The sequence below is a fragment of the Phascolarctos cinereus genome, unplaced genomic scaffold (genome assembly GCF_003287225.1).
Source record: "Phascolarctos cinereus isolate Bilbo 61053 unplaced genomic scaffold, phaCin_HiC Scaffold_726;HRSCAF=1367, whole genome shotgun sequence".
NCBI lineage: Eukaryota > Metazoa > Chordata > Mammalia > Diprotodontia > Phascolarctidae > Phascolarctos > Phascolarctos cinereus.
In genome coordinates, this window is record NW_027556098.1 from 82,475,575 (window position 1) to 82,485,398 (window position 9,824).

The window sequence follows — 9,824 nt, forward strand, 5'->3', positions numbered from 1 at the left end:
ACTCTGGGCAAAGTCACTTAACCCCAATTGCTCATCAGAAAAAAAAAAGTCTTTTACTTCTGACTATTGCCTCCCTTAACCTGCCCTCCCTTTTATGATTTTTACTTTCTGTTATTCCCTTCCCCTTGTACTTCCCTGTTAGGTAGGGTAGATTTCTATACCCAACTGAGTGTGTGTGTGTGTGTTTGTGTGTGTGTGTGTTCCTTCTTTGAACCAATTCTGGTGAAAATGAGATTCAAGCATTTTGCCTGCCATTCCTCCCCTCCCATTTTCTTCTCTACTGTAAAAGCTCTTCCTTGAGTACCTCTTTTATGTGAGATAATTTCCCCCATTCTACCTCTCCCTCCCCCCTTCTCCCAGTGCATCCCTTCTTTTCCTCTCTTAATTTTTTTTGAGATCATCTCAACTTAAATGACTCATACCTGTGCCTCCTGTGTAGACTGCTTCTAACTTCCCTAATGATGGTAAAGGTCTTAGGAATTATATGTATCATCTTCCCATTTAGAATGTAAACAGCTTACCCTTGCTGAATCTCTTACGTTTTCTTTTTCATGTTTACCTTTCTTTTGAGTCTTGTGGTTAAATCAAATTTTCCATTTATTTCTAGTCTTTTCATCAGGAATGCTTGAAAATATTCTATTTCAGTAGATATCCGTTTCTCCCCTGGAAGGATTATATTCATTTTTTTTCTGGGTAGGCTATTCTTGGTAATCCTGGCTCCTTTGTCTTCCCGAATGCCATATCCCAAGCTCCTAGGCTTCTTTAATGTGAAAGCTGCTAAATCTTGTATGATCCTGACTGTGACTCCATGATATTTGAACTATTTCTTTCTGGCTACTTACAATATTTTCTCTTTGATCTGTGAGCTCTGGATTTGGCTATAACATTCCTGGGAGTTTTCATTTTGGGTTCTCTTTCAGGAGGTGATTGGTGGCTTCTTTCAATTTCTATTTTACCTTCTGAATCTAAGATAGTGGGGCAGTTTTCCATTATAATTTCTTAAAGTAGTATGTTTAGGCTCTTCTTAAAAATCATGGATTTCAAGTAGTCTAATAATTTTTATAGTCTGTCTCCTTGATCTATTTTTCAGGTCAGTTTTTTTTTTTCTGATGACGTATTTCACATTTTCTTCCATTTTTTCATTCTTTTGACTTTGTCTTATTGTTTCTCACTGTCTCATAGAATCATTAGCTTTCACTAATCCAATTTTAATTTTTAAGAAGTTCTTTAGGGAATTTTTGTGCTTTCTTTACCATTCGTCCAATTCTGTTTTTTAAAGTGTAATTTTCTTTAATAGTTTTGTGTCTTTTAAAAGATATTAATTATCTTTTCATAATTTTTTGAATCACTCTCATTTCTTTTCCCAATTTTCCTCTGCTACTCTTATGTCTTTCTTTAACTCTTCCAGGAATTCTGGCTGGGATTGTGTTCACTTAGCATGTTTCTTTGAGGCTTTGGTTCTATGGGTTTTCATATTGTTGTCTTCTTCTGAGTTTATATCTTGATCTTCCCAACCACCATAGTAGATTTTGATGGTCTGTTTTTGTTGTTTGTTCAGTTTTCTGACTTATTTCTTGGCTTTGAACTATATGTTAAAGTTGGGCTCTGCTCACTTGGGGGTGGGAAGGCACTGTCCTAAGATTCAGGCTTTTTTGTGCTGTTGTTTTCAGAGTTAATTCTGGGGGTCTGCAAGTATTTGGTGCTTCTAAGGTGATGTGATGTAGGGAGAGGTGTGGTCACTGCTTTCCTGATCTGTGTTCTGGTTTTTACCCAGTACCTGTGACCAAGTCCCTCTTCTTCTGCAGCCTGAACTGCTAGTGCTTCTCTCTGCCTTATGACCTGCCACAAAATGCTCCTCTCTGCCCTGGAACTACAACCCAGAATTGTTTATAGGCAATAGAGGTGCCAGTCAGTGCCAGTTATACCCAGTTCCAGCAAAGGGTCCCCTGTAATCTCTTTCCCACCAGTTGTCTGACTCTCTTATCTTCTCTGGGCTGACAGCTCCTAAAGCTACTGCTATCACAGCTACCTCCAAGGCTTGCCACCTATCCTGCAATGTGTGAGTTCTGGGCCAGCCTCCACATAGCTATTGCAGACCTCTCTTGCTGACCTGAGTTGTCGTAGGCTGGGAAAATGTCTAAACATGACTTTTGTTGGCTCTGCCACTCTAATATTCATTTTGAGTGTTTTTTTTTTTAAAGTTTTTTGGAGGAGAACATGGAAGAATTTGTCTAGGTTGCTGCCTTTAATGTGCCTTATTGGTCCATTCTAATTTTCAGGGAGTTTGTTTCTTGGGCAAGCTTTCTACCTCTTGTACCAACCTGCTAATTCCCTTTCCAACTCTTTCTTCCATAGCTCACATTTCTTTTCCAATTTTTTCCCACAAGCACTCTCATTCTCATTTATAAAAACATTTAAAAATATTTTAAAATTTTTGCTTCATCCCTTCTAGCAATTCTGGTTGAATTTGTGCCCAAGCTGTGTTTTTCTCTGTGGCATAGCCTGTAGATGTTTTGGAGTTATCATCTTCCTCTGGAGTTATGTCTTGAGCATCCCTGCCACCATAATAGCTCATTATGGTGGGATTGTCTTTTTTTTTGTTTGTTTGTTTTTAATTGCATTATCCATGATTTCTCTTGGAGTCTATCTGCATATGGACATTTTTTTCTCTTTTAAGTCCATTACCATTTCTTTCTGTATTTCTATAGAAATTTATGCTGATTCATAATTCAATAAGTTTATCAACTTAAGCCTGAATGACTATGGATTCTCCACAACATTCCCCCACCCCCAGTGAATTCTCATTCTGCCTCTGTAACAGCTAAATAAAAATCAGCTCCTGTTTTACTATTTCGTACTAGGCATACACATGCAGAGATGAATATGTGGTGAGTTTCCTCTCACTAGAGATTTTTAAGCCAAGGCTAGATGATTTTGTTGAATATATTGCACAGTTCTGGTTTGGACTAGATGGCAATTCTAAGTTCTCCAACTCTGAGATTCTATGATATTGCACAACCACTGTGAGCTGGGGCAGCTAGGTGGTACAGTAGATAGAGTGCAACGATTGGAGTCAAGACAACTCATCTTTCTGAGTTCAAATCTGACCTCAGACACTTACTAGCTGTATGACCCTGGATAAGTCACTTAACCCTGTTTGCTTCAGTTTCGTCATCTGTAAAATGATCTGGGGAAGGACATGACAAACCATTACAGTATGTCTGCCAAGAAAACCCCAAATGGGATCATGAAGAGTTTGACACAATTGAACAACAACAACATTATAAGCCAGTGAAAAGCTATTTGGCTTATATGGTCCCAGCCATTCTTCTATCCTTTTCATTCTCTTACTGGATTGGCACAACTGAGGTTAAGTTTCCTAATTCCCTGTTTTTCATTTGGTAATTTAGAAAATGCCTTCACTTTACTAGTCCTATAGATAGCAAAGCAATCTCTTATTTGTATTATACTGGCCCAGCGTCAAATGATATCCACATTTGAGCCCTGAAAAGTTCCTCACTATTTGACTGTACTGTGTACTGACCACTGCAAGAATGGAGGTCACACAATGAATTTGCTAACAGTTGTCCTCCACCTCCCCTTGTGAGTAGCAATAACGTTTACTACAGCTATCTCTGTGGGCACTGACACTATTCATCTGAATTCCCCGGCACTATGATGATATATGACTTCAAAGAAACCACTTGCCTGAGAGAGGACCCTGGGAAGGGAAGCCTCTCAGATAAATAGACACTCAGTTTTTGCCCCCAGCATGACTAATTTTAGTCAGCTCTTTTAAATTTATGTTTGTCTTCTAGGATTTGTTAATAAAATTCTTGTGTTATAAGAAGACCTCCTTTTGCAAGGACGTAGGTGTTTCTCAAAATCATCATTTACCTTTTGTAATAGTCCTCTGGGTCCTAAATAGTGTCCTGATTGTGATTACCTAGAACAAGGACAGACAAGAAGACTTCTGTCCAACAGACTCTCCAAGACTTGTCTCACATCCGGGGGTTTCTCCTTTTTAGCTGGCTGCTACAACAAAATCAATTGTGCAGAGTTGTCCTTGTCTTAGAGAAAGCCATGCCACTCCTCCTAAATTCTCGTGACCTATTATACTTCACTTGATGCTTCAGTTAAGGATTACCACTGGAGTTTACCATAACCTCTTGATCAGATAGCATCTTGCTCATGTTCTTCAGGCAGAGAATGAGATAATTTGTAAAGCACTGAGCACAGTGCCTGGAACATAGTGGGTGCTGTACAAATACTTATTCCCTTTTCTTCCTCCTAATACAGAATAAAAAAAGAGAGAAAGGAAAAAACGTTCAGCAAAACCAACTAACATATCAGCTGAGTCTGATAGTATATGCGATGTTCATATTCATTTTCTCATCTCTCCTTGGGGGCCAGACTTAGTCATTATGATTACATGATATTCAGTTTCATTTGAAAAAAAGTTCTTTCCATTTACATTGTCATAGAAATGTATATTGTTTTTCTGACCCTGATCAATTCATATAAATATTCTCACACTCCTTTGAATTCTCATATTCAACACTCCTTATAGCACAGAATGTCCTCATCTCCTCCCATTAGCTTCCCTGGCTTCCTTCAAGACCCAGCTATAATATCATCTTTTATAAGAAACCTTTCCTGATCCACTTTACTACTAGTTCCTTCCCTCTGTTGATTATCTACAATTGATTCTGTCTATTGTATGTTTACATATAGTTATTGCAAACTGTTTCTCCCATTAGACTGTCAGTAGCTTGAGGGAAAGGACTGTCTTTCGCCTCTCTTTGCAATCCTGGCACTTAGCACAGTGCCTGACACATGGGTGCTTCATAAATTATAGTTGGCCAACTCAGTATATTCCATTACATCTATTATAATGCCTTTTAAACTTCATTTCTACCTTTCTGCCCAAAGAATCTTACCACAAAGTGGAGGCATTCCCCCTTATCACATATTTACATCAAACTTTAAGATTATTATAGGATTGTATATATTTTATAACAAGTACTAAGCCCCACACACCTCTATTTGGAGCCTGATTTCCATTTATCTTTTACAAATAGAATCAGACAATCTCTGAATTGGGAGGCACCATGGAGGCCACCTAGACCAACCTAAACTTGAAAAGAATTCTTTTCTTATAGCATCATAGATCATAAAATCATAGATGTAGAGCTGGGGGACCTTTAGAGGCCATATAGACTTATTCCGTCATTTTGCAGATACAGAAACTGAAATCCAGAGAAATTAAATTACTTGCTCAAGGTCACATAGGTAGTATGTGAGAGAGGCAGGATTAGAATCCAGGTTCTCTGATTCCAAATCCAATACTCTTGATATGCTGCCTCTCTCACATTAATCACTCAATGAACAAGCCTGATATTTGTATTTATCTATATCTATCTCAGGCACTGTGCTAAGTATTAGGTATACAGTGGCAAAGCACAAAACAATTCTATTCTCAATGGACTTACATTGTATTGGGGGGGATAACATGTACATATATAAGTATTTACCAAGTGAATATATATGTGTATTATGTATCTATACCTTCAACATTTTATTTATATTTAGATATTTTATGTATTTTATGTATATTTAAAATATTTTTGGTTATATACAATATGTGGATATGTGTGTATACGCACGTGTATATATGTACACATATTCACATATATACACATGGTGTGTACATATGTATGTATGTGTGCATACATACATACACACATACAAACATGCCAAAAAATACAAGGTAGTTAAGTTTAAAGTAGTTAGGGAGAGAGGGCACTAGTAATTCAGGAAATGAGGAAAGACTTCTTGAAGAAGGTGGTGCTTGAGCTGCATTTTGAAGAAAGTGAGAGATTCTATAATGTGGAGGTGAAGAGGAAGTATATTCCAAGCATGGGGGATGGCCAGTGAAAAGACCCACTGACTAGTGCTGTTCCTCAAACATACTGTGCTATCCTGCCTGTGCTATCATGCCTCCATATGTTTTTTCAGGACATCTCCTATTCCTGGAACATATTCCCTACACATGTCCACCTTTTGAAATCTTCCTCTTCCTTCAAGGGTCAACTACAATGCCACCACCTCCATGAAGCCTTCCCTGATGTCACTCACTGAAAGTGATCATCTATTCTTCGCTCACAAACTTGAGTCATCTTGCTCTCAGCCTTTTCCAGAGCCTCTTTCTCCTTCACTGCATAGCAACTCTCCTTTCATAGGGTTAGTGCACAGTAGTCCTAGGTGTCAGAAATCAATCATTAGAAAGTGACCACATTCTTCTGACACTGCTGTTAGAGAAGGGAGAACAATTCTTATTATTCCCTTTAAGCCACAGAATGTGCTATCAACCTTCATACCATTGGACTCAAACTAGGGTCCTTGTCAAGGCTTATCTTCCTCACCTAATCTCTCTGTCTTTCCCAACACCAATTTAATCCCTTGGTCACTGCACTGGCATAAGGAACAGCATGAGACAAGGTCTGGAGGCAATGAAGTGCTATGTATGTACGGGCAATGATCAGAGAGTAGGCTGGGTTGGCTGAAGCAAAGAATATGGGGAGAAGGGTATAAAGGAAGCTGAAAAAGCAAGTTAGCAGCAGATGGTGAAGAGCCATTATTGCCAGGTCCAGTGCTTGGCACTGTAAGTGCTTAGCAAACGCTTTTTCACTCATGCATTCATTTGTTCACTCATTCATTCATAGGAGATTGAACTTCACTTAGTAAGGAACAGGACATCAATGAACGCACTTAAAGGAAATCTATGCATTTGATTTCAACTTTTTAAAAAAGTGTCTGTTATGCACATGACACTGTGTTAAGTGGAAATTTACTTTGTTTCTGTTCTCAAGGAATTTATGGTCTAAAAGCAGAGGTGTCATTCATAAATAAATATGATACCATGTAGAAAGAGATAGTTGCTAACTATGGATCTAAAGAAGGTGCTTTAAGGTGATCAGAGGAAGGAAAAGTCACTTGCAGTTGTGGAAATCAAGGAAGGCTTCACTGTGGTAATAGTATGCTTGCTGGCCCTGGAAGGAAGAAGAGGAATGTGCTTCAGGACAGGAAATGTTTTGCATAAACACAGACGAAGGAGTGTGAAGGATGTTTGGAAAAATGCAACTAGTACAGTTTGTCTGAAATATGCAGTGTATAAAGGGGTATAGTATAAAATAAGGACAAAAAAGTAGGTCAGAGCCAGACTGTGGATTGTATTTTATCCAATAGAAAGCAGAGAGTAACTGAAGATTTTTGAGAATGGAAATGACATAGAACTCTTTATTAGGAATATCAATTTGATAAGACTATCATTTGAAAGATGGATTAAAGAGGGGAGAGTCCTGTTAGGAGGCTATTAGATTAGTCCAAGTGTGAGATTCCAAACTAGAGTAGTGATAGTATTCATGGGGTATACAGGGAAAAGTGGAAGAGAGAATGCAAACACAGAACTGACAGTATTGGGCACCCGTTTGGATGTGAGGAAAAGGGAGAGAGTAGAGAAAGTGTAGAGGTAAAAATGGACCTCTGATTTTGAGTCCTGGGTTCTTGGGAGTTTAGTAATGTTTCATTTGGAATATTTATTGGGAGGAGGGGTAGATTTCACTGGGAAGTGGAATTTCATTTTTAGCACATCTTGTTTAAGCTGTCAGTTGGGACATCCTGCAAACAGGTGGAAATTTAGGACTGGAGCTAAAGAGAGAGAAGGGAATTGAATATTTAGTCTGAGGAGACATTCGCAGGGAGATGATATTTGAAGCCATAGAGATGTATGCTTTATCCTTCTGGGACTGCACATTGGTGGATAGTTAGGAAATCAAAGGGAGAAGAAGAACCATCAAGAGATTGAGAAGTATGAGAGTCAGCAGTGAGAGAACCTGGATACAGCAGCATCATGGAAGCCACAAGAGGAAAGAATGTCAAAAGGAGGGATAGCCAAAAGTGTCAAATGCTACAAAAAGGTCAGTAGGAATGAAGACTGAGAAAAGGCCATTGAATTTAGCAATTAAGAGGTCATTGATGACCTTGTATAGTCATTTTAGTAGAGTGCAGGAGACAGACTAGAAAGAGTCATAGGAATGAATGATGAGAAAGCAAAAGTAAAGAATATAGATTCCCTTTTTTTCCCCTAGAACTTTAGCAGCAAAGAGGAAAGGTATACTACAATAGCTTAACGCTTTCCTGAGTTAAAGGAGGGCTTTTTGTTCATTATTATCTTTTTTTAATGATAAGGGAGACTTAAACATCTTGGTAAACAGAGTGGAAAGAGTCAGTAAAGAAGAAGAAACTGAAAATGAGAGAGAAATGGAATATTCAAAGAAGTAAGATATTGGAGGAGACAGGAGGGGAATGGGATGAAGGACACAAATGAAGGGGGTTCATTTTCACAAGGAGGAGGAGGGTCAATTCATCTTCTTGGTAGATAGAGTACAAGACAACTTATCTTCTGAGATGTAACATAGAGATGGGAATCTGAGAAAAGACAAGGTTTGGAACAGCAAGTGTGGGGAGTATGGTAGGGAGACAATCAGATATGAATGAAAATGACTTGTGCTGAGGATCCAGTAAAAGGTAAGTAACATGAATAAGTAGCTGACTAGGTCAGCAAAATTTAGTGACTGCTGGTGGGAGTCGAGAAAAGTGACTCGTAGAGATTAATGTCATAGACACAGCAGAGGGACCAGGTGGACAAGGCTCTAAGGGGCAAGAAAGCACTTTATTAAAATGGCTGACTATAAAGAGGGTCAAGACTAAAGGCAGGAAGCGAAGGTAGAACTGAAGACTTTTTTTTTTTAAGGATCATAAGTCGGCATTTATTGTTTAAGTTGAAGAACAGGTTATGAAGGGGATGGGGGGCACATTCATAACAGAGTCCAAGGTGGAGCCCTAGGGGAGGGGGAAGAAGGGAGGAGACAGGGAGACGACAGCCTCTCTGTGTCTGCTGTAGACAGGGTTCATTCTGATTTCTGAGCCTTGGTCCAGGGCACACAATGAAGCCCACGATAAGATGAGTTTCCAGGGACTACAGGTTTAAGAAACATCAAAGGCTGGCCAAAGTTACCCATCCAAGCAGAGGTTGGGGCTGGGATTCTTCTTGGATCAGCAGCACCGCCTCCTTTTAGGAACTGAAGCATAGTGATAAATTCCATCCCACTTATTTCAGCTCTTACGAAACATTCTTGTAGTTAAAGTCTTTGTGCTGATAAATCCTTTCCTCACCTCTCTAACTTCTTGTACTTTGCTTCTAGCTTCTTTGAATATGCATCCAACTTGTAAGCGCCTGGTCAAGGGCTGCTACTTGCTCCTCAGTTAAAGCGACCTGATCCAGATAAGGCTGAAGTGCTGCAGATTTCTGGTTTAAGTCCTTTAGGTTTCTACTTATGTTTACTGCAATATCTCTCATTTCTAGATACTTCAAGCTAGTCAGTTTGTTCATATTTTCCAGAAGTTTATAGTCTTCACGGGTGGCTGTCAGCTCACCTGTCAGGTACGTGGTCATTTTGGAGAACACGTCCTGGCACAGCCCTGTGATGTCCGCCTCAGCAGGCTCTGTGGTCTCCTCGGCCGTTTCCACCATGGCATCATCTAGGCTGAGGAAGAGAAGAAGGAGAAAGGATGGAGGGAAGGGTGGGAATGGGGGAAGGGAAGGAAAATGGGGAGGGAGGGGAAGGAGGGGGAGAAAAAGGGAAGGGTGAAGAGTCAGAGAAAGAGGTAAGGGGAGGGGTCCTGAGGTGAAGACTTGAAGAAGATCCAGGGACTGGAGTATATGAGAAGGCCATCAGAGTGGGTTCAGCAGGAGTGAGTCA

The 9,824-nt window shown here is 39.5% G+C and overlaps 1 pseudogene; it reads right to left on the bottom strand.

The window, feature by feature from the left end:
* Window positions 1-8,904: 8,904 nt before the first annotated feature.
* LOC110210848 (uncharacterized) lies at window positions 8,905-9,517 on the bottom strand (annotated as a pseudogene).
* Between the last annotated feature and the right edge of the window lie 307 nt (window positions 9,518-9,824).